This window comes from Papio anubis, chromosome 4 (assembly GCF_008728515.1).
Source record: "Papio anubis isolate 15944 chromosome 4, Panubis1.0, whole genome shotgun sequence".
NCBI classification, from domain to species: Eukaryota; Metazoa; Chordata; class Mammalia; order Primates; family Cercopithecidae; genus Papio; species Papio anubis.
The window spans coordinates 86493587-86511039 of record NC_044979.1 but is presented as its reverse complement, the minus strand read 5'-3'; the positions used below and the strand labels follow the sequence as shown (position 1 = coordinate 86511039).

Here is a 17453-nt window from a genome sequence, read left to right as displayed (position 1 = left end):
AGCCTGTAGGCCACTAAGGTCTCTGATATGTTTTTTGAAAATAATTACATTTTATGTTGTTTCATGCTAGTGAAATAGCAGTTATTATGATACCACATTGATTTTAATTTTTATAAAGGAAATACTTTATTAACTTGAGGGAAGTATGGGACATTGATACTATTAGAAGGAAAATAGCAAAACCTGATTTTAATAATTTTGTAAAGATCTCACTTCATTTTAACTACGAAGAGGGCTGCCCTCTCCTGTTAACAATGTCGTATCAGTACATTAGACAGCATCTTCTAAGTGAGAAACATTATGTTTCCTAAATGGAGAATTTAGTCTGGACAGGGTGATTTTTAAAGTTTCTTTTGGGTTCTGACAATGACTGCAATTTTGTAGTTGTAGATATCTTAGGTGTGGTAACTCTTTTTTAGTTCTTTTTCATCTCTGACTCAAAGATCCCAGCTAAATAGAGGTAGTTGATTTAATAAGCAACAAGTATTTGTTATTTTGCTTAACACTGTGCAAGGAATGTAGTTAAGATGCACTAGGGACAGTCTTTCTGTATTTTTGTAGCCTGTTATTTAAGTCAGCTTTCTCAGTCTTGGCACTATCTTGGCATTTTAGCCTGGAAAAGTCTAAGCTGTGTGGACTATTCTGTGCATTACAAGTGGTTTAGCAGCATGTCTGGCCTCTGCTCACAAGCTGCCAGAAGTACCCATCCCTCACTCCCCTTCCCCTGGTTTTGACAGTCAAAGATGTTTCCTGATATTGCCAAATGTTCCCTAAGGGGGGGAAAAAAATTTCCACTTAATAGAGAACTACTATTTTAAAATATGGACTCCTAGCAAAATCAGAGATGTTCACCCCAATCCTGAAATACATGTGATGCTTTACAGTGTGTTAGTAACTGATTTCTTTGAAAACAGATTATGGCTAGAACTACATGCTCAGATTTTCATTGAGAGGTGAACTTCTAAATTTAAACTTTTTTGAAGTTAAAAAATGTACTGAATCTGCATTCTGAGTGCATCAATTTATTAAACAATTTTTGGAAACCCTATTTAACCATCTAAGGACTTCACATTCAGAAAATGAAAATCTTTTCTCTGATCATGACAATGTATTTGTGATTTGCCCTGAAGTTCTTTGTCCTTCAAGGATATTTTGTTTTAAACTATTAATGTACCATAACTTATGAATCTGTTTGTGTGTATGTAAACAGATCATTTATAGCTATAAATCAAAATGTTGACATATATTTACATATCAACCAAGCAGTGCGTAAACATTACTCTGGAAAAGTCAGCTGAACCATGATGTGGTTTTCATGTCCTCAGTACAAGGAAATATAAAACTCAGTTTGGTTTCTTTACAGAGCTTTGCATGTACTACGTAGGAAAAATAGAAATGATTTTTTTTTGGTTAACAATTAGTAGTTCAACTGAGAAATATAATTGTAATAATTGGCCTACATATTATCAGAGGCTTCTTAAAATGTAAAAACCTATACTGCAAGTGTTATTGCAGGAGCTATGACTTTGGAAATTGTTTGCAGAAATGGCTTTTATTTATGTAATAGGTTCTGGTCTGCTACTTTCATTTTTAAAGTATTTAAAGTATTTCATTTTTAAAGTATTTAAAGTATTTAAAACATGTTCTACTTTTATTCTTAGGGAAGGTATTTACACAACTCATTTAGGTCAACAAAATTTTAGTTTCTTTATATTTTAGGGTTTGTGTATCTAATAACTTCCCAGGAGATTCTGATGCTTCTGGTACACTTCTAGGATCACTGCTCTGGGGCCTTTCTACTCTGTGAATGCCCTAGACCAGTAGCGTTGTGATTACCTGAGAACTAGAATCTCAGCCCCCACCTGATTCAATCAGAATCTACATTTTAACAGGAGCTCTGGTTGATTAGTTTGTACATTAAATTCCAGACATCTTCCTCTAGCTTGCTCCTCAGTCTTTTATAGGTTATTTATTTCTAAATAATATCTATATTGCAATAAGAGCTTTAAGTCTTACGATGCTCTCCCAGCTGCAAATGCTTGTTTGCTCACCTGAGGTCACCCCTTCCATTTATGACTTGTACTCAAGACTATCTCTGATAGTAGAAATGCCTCTCTGGGCATAGGAAAGAGAAAACTCCAAAATTCCAAAATATAATATAGCATATAGCATACTATGAGAGCTGTATATTTACCTGTAGGCATTTTCCTAATGTATTAATCAGGGTTATTTAGAGAAGCAGAACCAGTGGGATATAGAGCTATAGATAAGATGTATACGTAGATTTATTATGAGGGATTGGCTCATGTGATGATGGAGGCTAAGTCTCACGATCTGCCAGCTGCAAGCTGGAGGCCCAGGAAAGCCAGTGGTAGAGTTCCAGTACAAACCCAAAGGTGGGATTTTGGATTCCACCACAAGGTGAAACTTAAGATGCATAAATGTTTATGCTCAAAGCAGTAATAAAGGCTATAAAGCTTCTAAGCCAGTTCAAGTTCAGGACTGATTTTGCCCACAAATTTATATAAAAACAATTGTTTATTATGGTTTTAAGAAAATTTTAGATTTCAGCATTGCCTGCAACGCTGTATGAACCTGTTTTAGATTGTGATTCAGTGAAGGTGGAAAGAATGTCTAATTTTTATGTTGCATCCCCTAACATTTACTTGAGTTGAATTGCATAATAGGCTAACAGATGCAGCTGCAGTTTTTCCCTAGAATCTAAGGGAATTTATGGCCCTTCTTTCCTGCCTTACCACTCTGCCTGCTCCTGACACATGCTTATAGGGAACCAGAATATCTATCACTATATCATTTTTTTTTTCCTTTTAAACATAGAAATAGTATAGTATTTTTGATCATTCTTTGTCAAGATTTAAAACCAAGAGTTGGAGGACATTGAACTTATGCTAGGTGCCTTATGTTATCTCACTTATTCTTTACAATAATGCTGTAAGATATATACTATTGCTCTCATTTTGCAGGTGGGAAAACTGACCTAGGTTACTTTCCTCTGGGTCACACAGTTAGTAAGAGTAAGATCCATTATTTAAGCTCAGGTCTCCATTGTCCTTAAGTTTGACTCTACTCTAGGACATGTCCATTTTATACCTCTGATTCACATAGCTACTCCTGCTGCCTGCTAAAGCAGATGCTGGATTCAAGAGCTCTCTCTTGGGTGAGTATATCAGTGGCTTATAAAGTTCAGCTTGCCTATCTCTGATTCCTGAGTTGAAAACTCTACCTTCAGCTGGTGTGATTAAGAATGATCCTATAAGTAAGACAGAAAATTTTCTATCCCAGTGTTTTCCTAAGCACATAGTACAGTCTTCTAGAAAGTGTTTGTTACTGGCATCACAGGTGTGTGAAAAGCATATAATGTTGTAATGACAGATTTGTAGACATGCTCAGAAAAAATAATAAAATTCCAAATCAAAGTAATTGTTTTAAAATGATTTGGGATACTGTTTAATTGTTTTTTTTTTTTTTTTTTTTTTTTCTGTTGTTGTTAATTCAGGTAGTTGATGTTCATTATCTAGACAACAGATTTCCTTTCCGGGATGGAACTTTTTTTGTTTTGTGATTATTGCTGGTCAACAAATTGTATTCTATTAAAGTAACTATTTCGTTGTTTACTTAGTTTGTTTTCAGGTGCTAGAAAACATTTCTAGGATAAATATCATGTGTCATGTTTTGCAAGAACATTTTGTACTCCAAAATTTACTTGTCACCAAAGTAGCTTGTGTGTTTTGGTCCATCTTAATTTATGTTCAAGTCAACATCTTTGGTTTAGTATGGGAATTTTGATGTTGGGAGAAAAATGAATGTTCTTTCATTGGTATTTGGTGTAGGTTTGCTAACTTCAAGGCATGTTTTGACTAAAATCTCCAAATTGTGGTAGATAGAAAGTCTCCAAATCTGATTTTTATCTTATGTTTTTGGATAATTTTAAAGCTTAATTTATGTTAGCATCAATATGTTTATATGGATTTCCATTTACAGTAAACTGTTGAAAAAAAGTAGTAGTTTCATTTGTCTTTCAGAGTCTATTAAAATATAATTAAAAATTTGTTAAAACTATATAAAACAAAAGATTCATAATAATCTCTTTTCTTAGGTAGAGGGTTGGATTTGGTTGTTCTTTAATGTTTGACTCATTCAGGCTTCTACTGTGAGTGAAATTTAAAACAATTTTCTAGGGAGTAGTATGATTAATTGGTACAACAAGACACTGTACTGACTGATAAGTTTGTAAATATCCACTTAACAAAGAGGTATTGTAGTTTTGTCGCCCAAGCTGGTTGAGCCCACCCAAGTCTGCTCTGCATGCTCAGATGAACCCAAATGATTAAAGTGGTAACAGATGCCAGTGGTAACATACTTTATATAGATTTACATAAGCCATACAAACAGTTCCAACCCACACTTGATTTAGTATGCTGACCATATCCTGGCATATGAAGGTCAATATTCTAAGAGTTTCTAAGAAAAGCCCCTGTGGAATTTCTAAATAAAATATTGCATTTATTTTCTACCTCCATTCTTCAGTTACTTAATATATTTAATTTTGTGGCTAAAGAGTACTTTTAAAGTTTTATTTTATTCTTTCTTGGTTATGTTTGTACAAACCCAAGTAAGCTTGTGCTACAAAATTGCCTCACGGTGCCTCTTTTCATATATGGTGGTGTGTATTGAAAAAGAGGGAAATTAGGTAAAATTGGAAATCCATTTCATCCCTTTTGGTTTTAACTGGCTTTAGTTAATCTTTTTTCCAGTCATTATGTAATGTTTTCCATTTGTTAGGTATTTTAAGGAAATTGATTTCTCTGAAATATAGCATCTTATTGGTTCAGGAACCTACATCCTATTCAGATAAGTGATACTGGTAGATTTCTTTCAATAAGTACTTAGCAACTGTCAATTTATCCTCATGCCATATTTTGTTTATTTGTTTTTGAAAAACTATACTGATAGAAGAGCAGTTAAATTCTTTTATGTTTATACATTGAAAGTAGCTAAATATACTTTTAATTGGCATTGACTGCAAGGAATAAAATGACATGAGAATACCTTTGGTTCAGAATTGCTGAGAACTAGGAAGACTCTGTGGGAGTGTGTTTTATGCATATGCAGAAACTAGTCCCTTGATTTCTTAGTGATCCTTTAACTTTTTTACTTAAAATCATGACATTTGAAGTGTAAGATTGTTTGTTTTTGAATCCTTTGGATTAAGTTGGAAAGATGAGGGACTTTAAATCAGGTTTTCCACATCTGTGACCAGACAACATTCCGCATCTGCGATATGTTCTCATCAGGCTTTTTCTTGTTAAATACCCAGGGATAACACCATTTATGTGATTAGTCATGTGTTTTGGACAATGCAGTGTGACAGCTAAGATTATTTATATAGTAACCCCAATATTTGATGTTTCTGGCTTTGAGTATGACACTTCATTTTCCAAATTTTCACAATACCACCATAACTTCTTTATACATAATATTTTTTTGTTCTTCACTCTCAAAGAATACTGTGACTGTATTTTTTTGTGAATCTGTAAGAACATTTGCGTCAAGCTTTAATTAGTAAAAGCAGGAAGACTGCAACAGGATTTAAGAGCAGTTTGTTCCCCTTGAAATCTTACTGTAAAAAAAAAAAAAAGTAAATTGGAAAGTTCAACATTTGGGTCAGGATTAGGAAAAGTAGAGTTCACTTGTTTTAGTTTTACCATTTCCTTAATTTGTTGTCAGCAAAATAGTAATTTAAGCAAACACAAGTAAATCTGTCACTTTGGAAGGTCACATTGAGGTATTAAGCAACTAGCTAAATAAGACTTGATAACAGACAAAAGCCAGCCACTGACACTTCACTCTGATGTAGGTAGTTAAAAAAAAACCCAAAAAGCCCCAAATGATGATATTTATGCTCAAAGCAAATAGTACATTTGGTAAATATCCTCATGAGTCACTAACCTTGGAACTTTGCTTTTCCTTCTAACTTTTCTCTCACTTAAGTTAGAGAATATATACTTTGAAAAGAAAAAAAAAAATTATGGTATTGATATAGCCCTGATGAGTGGAGAACACCAGGTTTTTCATTTTGAGTTGAATTAGAAAAAACATGGACACACGTGGAGTAGTTTTAAGGAGCAGGGAGTTTAATAGACAAGAAAGAAGGGGGAAGAAAGCTATCATTTAGTTAGAAATCAGTCATATGCTTGACTGTACTGCTTACATTTAAAAACACATGCAGGAGACAAGATGTCACATGCCTGGTCCTTACTTTTAGTTCTAAGTTAGGAAACTTCATCTTATATTCAGTGAGTCACTTAAAAATGTGGTTAAGATCTGATAATATTAAATGTCTTTTAAAAATCTGCCTATGTGCCATTTGTCCTCCAGTTGAAACATGCTCATTTAGCTTCTACACTAGCTTTTCAGAAGATCACTTTGACCTTTCAGTATGGGCATGTATGGTTTATTTGCAAGTCTTCATTTGTTTTCTTTGTCCATTTGTAATGCAGTAGTGCCTTGTTGGCTGTTCTTCCTTTCTTTACTGCCTGCCTTCCTTTTTCCTGTTCTAATATCTTCCTATTGCAAGGTGTTCAGATAAACCTTGAGTATCCTTTACTGATGAAACTTAGAGACACCAGGACTCAATAGTGATGACTCTCTTTAATATCACTTTAAAATTCTTTCATGTGAGGCAGAAAACAGACTCTAAGATTGGCTTTTGATTCAAGGAATGCAGTAGGATAATGGAAACCACTGGTCTCACTTTGAATGGATTACAACTTGAAACATCTTTTGGAAATGGCTACTTTTGGATTTGATATATTTGTTTCTTATTTCTTGAGGCACATCTAACTTTGACTCAAGAGGTCAGTACAGTGGACCATGAGGCTCGATGGAAGAATTGCATGGTGTTGAATGTTTCCAAGAAAATTGGAGACAGATTTCTGGATATTTTGCCCACCTGCTTAAGGATCTACCGCAGTGTTTGTTTGCCTTTCCTCCATTGTTACTGAGTTTCCTGTAAAATACAAACAGCATTTTTTTTTGAGACGGAGTCTCAGCTCTGTCACCCAGGCTGGAGTGCGGTGGCCTGATCTCTGCTCACTGCAAGCTCCGCCTCCCGGGTTCACGCCATTCTCCTGCCTCAGCCTCCCGAGTAGCTGGGACTACAGGCGCCTGCCACCTCGCCCGGCTAGTTTTTTGTATTTTTTTTAGTAGAGACGGGGTTTCACCGTGTTAGCCAGGATGGTCTCGATCTCCTGACCTCGTGATCCGCCCGTCTCGGCCTCCCAAAGTGCTGGGATTACAGGCTTGAGCCACCGCGCCCGGCCACAAACAGCATTTTTACTAGAGTGATTAATTGATACAGGCATATGCATATTCCTTGCTTCTTAATGTGTCATGGGTCTGTCATATGGTAAAGCAGGAGCTGTGTGTATAAGAAACTTTACATATTACTGTTTTGTAAAATTAAATGAAAAGACCCCCGATTACATCCATTTTCTGTCTATAGAGGACAATATACTTTCTGTATACCAAGAGAAACGATGTTCAAGGAAAGTAAGAAGAAATTTTAAAAGATATGTGTGTTACTGATTAGGTTTTGCCCTCTTTTATAAACTTTGAGATTTATACATTATAAATCTTTTTGCTTATGAGAGATTTTAGTTAGAATAATACTGGAATAAATAAATGTTCAATTTATGAAACCACATTATATACAACTACATTTTGTTAAATCATGTACTTGAACGAAAAGTGACTATATTTTAGATTGCAAATAACATTAAATCAGGGAGTTGACCCCTGAAGAAATTCTGTTGCACTTACAACTAGATTGAAATTTGAGAAAATTTAAAAGGAGTCTGGCAGATGGATGGATATAGTCAAAACTCTGACATTCATAATGTCAAGCTAGGCATTTCTTAACGTACCCGTCAGGGGAGATGGCTTGAATTCTAATTCTTTCTGCCTCTGCTACCATCAATTCCTTGAAAGAAGTAGAGGAAGAGGAACATATTTTGTTTGGAAGAGCCTCCATGTCTTCTCTTACTTCCTCTACTTGGACCTAATAGTACACAGCTATAGCACTGAAGAGTCCTGCACAAAAGGACAATTGACCTCCTGAGAAGTTCTTGATTCATATTGTATGTGCTTCAATAAATACTAATTGTCTTTGGTATTTGAGGATATTGTCTTCTCTAGTACATTGTGGACCAGTGAAGCAGCCAAAACTTTTAAGTTCTATATCCATAACCATCAGATTTGGAGTACTATTGGAGAGTATTGTTAACTCATAATTGATTAATATAACTATGCAAATGAAGGACAGTATGACTTTGATTTTAGTACAAGATGGCTAATGTTCTGTTAAATAAGCAGCTGTCAATGAGAATTATGTTGTGTGATTAGGGAGGCGTGTAACAAGTACATTTCCACCATGCTTCATCTACCATAAGGTACATAATTGAATATTTTCTACCAGATGGAAATAAGTAAATGTATGTGTATCTATATTCTCAAATGGAAGTAAGGAGAAAATAATGCATGTGCCTATTGCATTAAAGTTCAGGAAAATCTGATTTTTAAAAATTGGTATGTATTTATACATATTTATGGGTGCATTGATATTTTGATACAACGTATTATGATCAAATCAGGGTATTGAGAATATCTGTCATCTCAAACATTTATTTTTTTATTTTGAGGACATTTTACATCTTCTCTTTTAGCTATTGTAAATTATGCAATATATTGTTAACTACTGATAGTCACCGTATTGTGCTATCGAGCCTTAAAACTTATTTCTTCTATCTGACTGTATGTTCTACCCACCTACCTCCCTTTATTTCTTTCTCCACTACCCTTCCTAGCTTCTGGTAGTCATCATTCTCTTCTTTATCTTTAATAAATCAACTTTCTTTATCTTTCATTATGTGAGTGACAACATGCAATATTTGTCTTTCTGGGCCTGGCCTATATAGCTTAAAATAATGACTTCCAGTTCTATCCATGTTACTGCAAATGACAGAATTTCACTCATTTTGATGACTGAGTAGTATTCCATTGTGTGTAGTATGCCACATTTTCTTTGTTCATCCATTAGTAGATGCTGAGGTTGATTTTGTTTATTGGCTATCATGAAGAGTGCTGCAATAAACATTGGGGTACAGATATCCCTTTGATATACTGAGTAGCATAGTAGTTATATTTTTAGTTTTTTAAGAAATCTCCATACTGTTTTCCCTAGAGGCGTTATACTAATTTAAATTTCCACCAGCGCTATATAAGAGTTCCCTTTCTTCTGCATCCTCTGCAGCATTTGTTATTTTTTGTCTTTTTGATAATAGCCCTGTAACTGGGTTGAGTTGGTAACTCATGTGGTTTTGATTTACATTTTCCTGAGGATTAGTGACGTTGAACAATTTTTTTATGTACCTGTTGGCCGTTCGTGTGTCATCTTTTAAGAAATGCCTATTTGTGTCCTTTGCCTACTTATTAATGGGATTACTTATTTTTTTGCTATTGAGTTCCTTGTATATGCTAAATATTAGTCCCTTGTTGGATGAAAGTTTGCAAATATCTTCTCCCATTCAGTAGATTGTCTCCTTACTCTGTTGATTTTCTTTGCTTTTTCCTTTAGTAAGTACCATTTCTCTATTTTTGTTCTTGTTTGTGCTTTTGGAATCTTAGCCATAAAATCTTTTTTGACACCAATGTCCTGAGCATTTCCTCTTCTTTCTTCCAGTTATTTTTATAGTTTTGCATCTTACATTTATGTCTTTAACCTATTTTGAGTTTATTTTTGTATACGATGAGAGATAGGAGTCTAGTTTTTCTTCTGCATGTGGATGTCCAGTTTTCCCAGCACCATTTGTCAAAAGTATGTCCTTTTCCCCATGCATATCCATTAGTAGATGCTTAGGTTGATTTTGTGATTCCTGGCACCTTTGTTGAAAATCAGTTGACTGTAAATACGTGGATTTATTTCTTGGTTCTCTATTTCATTGTATTGTCTTCTGTGTCTGTTTTTAAACTAATGCTGTATTGTTTTGGTTACTATAGCTTTGGTGTATTTTGAAGTCAGGTAGTACGATGCGTCTAACTTTGTTCTTTTTTTTTCAGGATTGCTTTGGCTATTTGGTATCTATTGTGGTTCCATACACATTTCAGGATTGGTTTTTTTTCTATTTCTGTGAAGAATATCATTTGTATTTTGATAGGGATTGCGTTGAATCTGTAGATTGCTTTGGATATAGTATGGTCATTTTAGCAATATTATTTTGATTCATGAGCATGGATGTCTTTCCATTTTTTAATGTCCTCTTCAATTTCTTTCATTAGTGTTTTGTAGTTTTTGTTGTAGAGGTCTTTGTCTCCTGGGTATTTTATTTTACTTTTTGTAGCTATTGTAAAAGGGATTGGTTTCCTGATTTCTTTTTCAGCTGGTTATTTGTATATGAAAATATGACTGATTTTTGTATGTTGAATTTTGTTTCCTGCAACCTTACTAAATATCAGTTCTAAGAGTTTTTTGTTGGAGTCATAGGTTTTTCTAAATGTAAGATCATGTCATCTATGATAGAACAACAATTTAATTTCTTTGACAATTTGGATGACTTTTATTTCTTTCTCTTGTCTGATTGTTCTGGCTAGGACTTTCAGTACTGTGGTGAATAGGAGTAGAGAAAGTGGGCATCCACTTCTTGTCCTCTGTTTCTTAGAGGAAAGGCTTTCAGCTTTTCTCCATTCAGTATAACGTTAGCTGTGGGTTTATTGCATATAGCTTTTATTGTGTTGAAGTATGTCTCTCTACCTAATTTGTTGAGAGCTTTCGTGAAAAAGGAATGCTGAATTTTATCAAATGCTTTTTCTATGTCTATTAAGAGGATCATATGGTTTTTGGCCTTTATTCTGTTGATAGTGATATATCACATTTATGGATTTGTGTATGTTGAACCATCTTGCATCCCTGGGATAAATCCCATTGACTGTGGTGTATTATGTTTTGATATGCTGCTAGATTTGGTTTGCTAATATTTTCTTCAGCGGTTTTCTGTGACTCAGAGTGGTGGCTCACACCCGTAATAACAGCACTTTGGGTGGCTGAGGCGGGCAGATCACGAGGTCAGGAGATCGAGACCATTCTGGCTAACAAGGTGAAACCTCATCTCTACTAAAATTACAAAAAATAGCCAGGAGTGGTGGTGGGTGCCTGTAGTCCCAGCTACTTGGGAGACTGAGGCAGGAGAATGGCGTGAACCCAGGAGGCGGAGGTTGCAGTGAGCCCAGATTCTGCCATTGTACTCCAGCCTGGGCAACAGAGCGAGACTCTGTCTCAAAACAAACAAACAAACAAAAAACAAACAAACAAAAAAAACTTATCAGGGATATTGGCCTGTAGTTTTATTTTTATGTTGTATTCTTGTCTGGTTTTGGTATCAGGGTGATGCTTGCCTCCAAGAATGAGGTAGGAAGAATTTCCTCCTCTTCAATTTCTTGGAATAGTTTGAGGAGGATTAGTATCAGTTCTTCTTGATATGTTTGGTAGAGCTCAGCAGTGAATCTATCTGGTCTTGCGTTTTTTGTTCTTGAGAGACTTTTCATTACAGATTCAATCTCATTAATAATTGTTGGTCTGTTAAGTTTTCCTATTTCCTCCTCTTTCAATCTTGGTAGGTTGTATGTGTCCTGGAATTTATCAACTTCCTCTAAGTGTTCCAATTTATCAGCGTATTGTTGTTTATAATAATTTCTCATGATCCTCTGTATTTCTGTAGTGTCAGTTATAATGTCTCTTTGTTTATTTTATTTAGTGGTTCTTTTTTTGTGTAGTGGTTTATTGAAGATGATTATTATTTTTGGGTGGTTTACAATCAAACTTCTTTTGTTGATCTTTGTATTTTTTTTGTTTTTGTTTTTTGTTTTGGGGGATTTTTTTTTTTTTTTTAAGGAAGAGTCTCACTCTGTTGCCCAGACTGGAGTGCAGTGGTGTGATATCAGCACACTGTAACCTCTGCCTCCCAGGTTGAAGCAATTTTCCTGTCTCAGCCTCCTGAGTAGCTGGGATTACAGGCATGTACCACCACACCTGGCTAATTTTTATAATTTTAGCAGCGATGGGGGTCTCACCACGTTGGCCAAGCTGGCCTCAAACTCCTGACTTCAGGTGATCCACCCACCTTGGCCTCGCAAAATGCTGGGATTACAGGCGTGAGCCACTGTGCCCAGCCTATAATGTGTTTTTAGTCTTTATTTTGTTTAGTTCTGATATTTCTTTCCTTCTACAAATTTTGAGTTTTTGTTTTTGTAGTTCCTTGGGGTGCATCATCAGCTTGTTATGTTACATCCTAATAAAGTTGGAATTACACTATGTTAAAGGTATTTTTTAAGGCTTATTTTATTTTATTTTTTTAGAATATATATATTTAAATATTTTAGCTTGACTTATTGATGGTTGTTACTGGCTTGAAAGAAAAATGGTTGTATTTTTTATTTCTCTAAAATAAGAATCCACTGATAATTTCTTGATCTCTACCTCTCTCTTCCTTTTTAAACAGTCTTTAACATCAATTTTTATTCAAATTGATGTAAGGAAATGTGTATGTTAGTTTACGTGTGCTGCCGTAACAAAGTACCTAGTCTGGGTGGCTTAAACAACCAAAATTTATTTTTTCACAACTTTGTGTGCTAGAAGTCTGAGATCAAGGTTTTGGTAGGTTTCATCTCTTCTAAAGCCTCTCTCCTTGCCTTGCAGGTGGTTTCTTCATCATTTGTCTATACATAGTCTTCTCTCTGTAGATGTGTGTGTATGTATTTCTTTTCTTCTTTTTTTTTTTTCCATCCAGGCTGGAGTACAGTGGTACAATCTTGGCTCACTGCAACCTCTGCTTTCCAGGTTCAAGAGATTCTCATGCCTCAGTCTCTCAAGTAGCTGGAATTAATGGCGCACACCCACACGCTCAGCTAATTTCTATATATTTAGTAGAGACAGGGTTTTGCCATGTTGACCAGGCTGGTCTTGAACTTCTGACCTCAAGCAATCCACTTGCTTTGGCCTTCCAAAGTGCTGGGATTACAGGTGTGAGCCACTACGTGCCACCGTGCCCAGCCAATATTTCTTTTTCCTATAAGGGCCCACCCTAATGACCTCATCTTAGTTTAATCATCTCCCTAAAGATCACATCTCCAAATAAAGTCACATTCTGAGGTATACCGGTGGGTAGGAATCCAACGTGCTAATTTTGGGAGAAACACAGTTCAACCCGTAACAATGTGTGTTAGTCATGATCCTAGCACAGAGCCTGGAAAATAAGTCTTGAATATCTTCTTGTTGGAACTGTGTTCCAAAGCTTGGGATGATACTGAGAAATCATAAGCTGGAGTTCAGGAGTTTGTGATCTTGTGGAAGAGAAAGACAAAAAATGTACTGTAATGTAGAAACTATAATCAAAGTAAAATCAAAACATAAAACAGTGTTAGAGGAAAGAAATCTTTCAGGATACTAACTTCACATAGATTTCTGCTGGAAATCTTAAAGTTGACAATTTTATGCCTGTGAACTTGGGCAATTTTCTTGCTTTATAGACACCTTTTATTGATCTATAAAATGGGGAAAATAATTCATACTGCTTTATTATAATCATTAGGTAAAATATATAAAAGTATCTATCACAATAAAAAGCAAAGGCAGTATTAAAAATATATAGTATGACATGAGCACTAAATAATCATAATGCATCTGCTGACTATTGAAATGATTATTGGCTATAAGGAACTGGCATGGCTCTCTTGGTGCCTAATGCATGGGTATCAGCTCTGAATAAACTTATAAGGGTCGTTTGACATAGAGATTTCTTTTTTTTTTTTCTGAAACCCTATACTGAAAAGCCTTTCATCAGGAATACTCAGATTCAGTAATGCAGTGATTTCTACCTGAGTAGAAGGAGAATGCTGAGTGTGTGTTGATATATGTTTGAGAGAGATACTTTTATGTATTAGAAATAGGAATTTTTGTAGTTTTGAAAGTCTCCTTGGTGATTGTCACCTGTGCATTCCTTCTCCTAACCAACCTACACACAAACCAAAATACATCTAAAACACAGGCTATAGTTATTAAAATAGATGGTACTCGAGGTGGACCTTGTTGGAGAATTAGGTCATACTACAGGCAGGGGAACATGTATTTTATTTTTTAGATACGTTCGGGAAATTGGTAGGAAGTGTTGGTTGATTGATGAGTCCTATGATGAGGACCTGGGAATTATGAGTTATCTGGTGAAGAATGCTTAGAATGCCAGTGTAAGTTCTATGGAGAAACACCAAAGAGTAGATATAGATATGGATACAGATAAACATTTGGCTCACCAGCTTATGGAGGCTGGTAAGTCCAAAATCTGAAGAGTGGATGTCTCAGGCTTTCATTTGATTGGATGAGGCTTACTTATACTGTGAAGGGCCATCTGCTTTATTCATTCTACCTAGATAAATATTAATCTCGTTCCAAAACACCTTCTCAGAAACACTTCATATTTGACCAAATATCTGGGCACCCTGTGGTCCAGTCAAGCTGATACACAAATTAACCATCAGAGCCAGGAAAATTAAGTTGTACATTGTTTCTTTTTGGCACACACACACACACACACACACATATATATATATATATATATATATATATATATTTTTTTTTTTGAGATGGAGTTTCACCCTTATTGCCTAAGCTGGAATGCAGTGGTGCAATCTTGGCTCACTGCAATCTGTGCCTCCCAGGTTCAAGCGATTCTCTTACTTAGCCACCCAAGTAGATGGGATTACAGGCATGGGCCACCATGCCCAGCTAATTTTTTGTATTTTTAGTAGAAACAGGGTTTCACCTTAACCGGGCTGGTCTTGAACTCCTGACCTCAGGTGATCCACCCACCTCAGCTTCCCAAAGTGCTGGGATTACAGTCATGAGCTACCGTGCCTAGTCAATATAATTTTAATTGGCAATTATATACATACCTTTACCATTTAGAGGTTCTCAGATATGGGCTGAGGTATTAACTGAAAAATTTGGGCTCCTTAACTAATGCTTATGGTTTTTAATATAAGTCTAAAGACTTTATCATATTCTGGTGTGAATTTTCTCTCTCTTAAATCACATCAAACTATGTGACCTTTAAATGCTATAGACCAAAAAAGAGTTATTCAGTGGAAATCAGAGTATATGTTGAAATTATTTTGGGGGAACCTTACTTGTTATGTCATCAATATTTTGCCATCTGCCACTGGCCTTTTAGGAATTTTTTAGAAACTACTTAAAAAATAGGATAATGTAAAAACTAAAACTCAGAGGCTCGTATCAGTCAAGTTGACAAGTCATGTATTATTTAATGTTAAATCTGAATATTTCATAATTTATTTCCAGTCTATTTTCAGGGAGAGAACAAAGACTAGATTTTTGTGTTAAAGTTTGTATAATTCTGGGATGTAAAATGATTTTGTGGTTCCCCTCAATATTTTTAATTCAACCTCTGAAATTTTCTAGGAAGTGCTTTATTAATATAACAGAAGATTAAGAATTCTAAAGACTTCTATTTTTATTTTGATTTCATTAAACTCAAGGTAGTCATTATGTACTTTGTTTTCTTTGAGAAAATTATCAGTATTAATCTTTGGAAAGAATTTTGTGCTTCATGAAAAAATGAATTATAAATATTTTGTGTGCCTTTTCTCTTCTCCTTTAGTTTGGGGATCCTAGAATAACTCTGGGATTGAGGAGGTTCAATTAACTCATTGGAGCCCTGCTCCTATAGTTATATTTTTTTCTATTCTGAACTTCCAAACACATGGTACAAGTACAGTCATTACTGGGTTTTTTTTGAGACAATCTTAATTGCCATTCACAATTAAGACTGTCAGTGCAGCATGCTTTTGAAATTATCGGTAGCAATTGCATAAAATGCTTCAACCTAGATCCTAGTGGACAAACTAAGATATAAACAATGAGAATGAGTTGGCATCTGTTTTAAAGCAAATCAGAGATGCAAACATAGATGTATTACTCAAAATGTATATTCCATTGTCACATATGATTATGGCATGTTTAGTGAAATTTGAAACAAAGGCTTAGTGGGATGCAGTTGATATGGATTGTTTGCCAAACCCTGAAATATTAAGACTATAAAGAAGAGATTAATTTGAAGTCAGAAATTTATCGTATTTTTAGTGGACAAAGTTATTTCAATTTATGTTCTTATTGAATGTATGTGTCCATAACAGCAATAACTCTGTCATCTATTAGGTGTTTTCTTGTACCAGGCACTAAAAATAATTTTACACATTATCTAATCCTTATTAAAATCTCAAAGTGTAGTCTTTTACAGATATCTCCTGCCTTCATCTTACATAGGTCTATTTTTTAAATGGCAATATTTTATTATACTGAGGGATGAATCTTCAAATCATTGTAATAGTTGGAAAATTCACTAATAGCAGAGGTCACTTCTTACTCAATTTTGAGTGGACAATGCCTAACACACTGAAGGCATCAATAAATGAAAAGACTTTTCAAGTCCATCTCCTTGCACTTGATTTGTCCTTTTACAGATGTGTGCTTCCTAGTACTCTTTTAAAAAATAAAAGAAAAGAAAATTTGACTCTGCATAGAAATCGTTCTTTCGTCTCTTTGCATTTCATACATGCAAAGTGCTGCCAAAGTATCAATATGCTACTTTCAGCATCTGTTCCAATATAGAATTGAAATTGTATAAAATTTTAAAAATTGTCTTTCCCTTAATTTAACAAATATTATTGAATGCCTATCAAGTCTCCTATATCTGTAGTTATTAAATATGTTACCTTATTTAATATCAACTTTATAAAGGTTAGAGATTTCTTAATTGTAAAACCCAGTGAGACATGCACATAAGAGTAGTGTTTGTGTGGGTTTGAGTTTTTTAAATAGTTTTATGTCAGAAATGTCAAAGTCTCTGTGCAATGGGCAACGAACACAGCTCTGTCTCACTAAACTCACCGTCTTCCAGTTGCCACACGGAAGATTAAAGAAAACTGAGAAATTACCCCCAAAGTTATTCCATTTTAGGTAATAAGCTATAGTAGAATATATATATTTCCTACTATATATAAACACACACACACACATATATAGTATATCTATATATATACACACACACACATAGATAGTATCATTTATATGTATATAAATCTATCTATACCCATAGATACAGTATCATCTATGTAGTGTCATATATATATCATATATGATATGTTAGTGAATCTAGGTAGATAAAGGGAAAGCTATTTGTGTTCTTGTATCTTTTAAGTTTGAAAGTTATTAAATAACTTTCATATAAAACTTTCATAACATATATATATGATACAATATAGATATGAATAGGTAGATCTCTATAGATAGTATCATTTATATATATATA

At 34.6% G+C, this 17453-nt stretch overlaps 1 protein-coding gene across 1 annotated transcript in view; it reads left to right on the top strand.

Moving 5' to 3' along the window:
* CRPPA (CDP-L-ribitol pyrophosphorylase A) overlaps positions 1 to 17453 on the top strand; it is a 219021-nt gene that overhangs the window by 7251 nt on the left and 194317 nt on the right. The window lies entirely within an intron of this gene.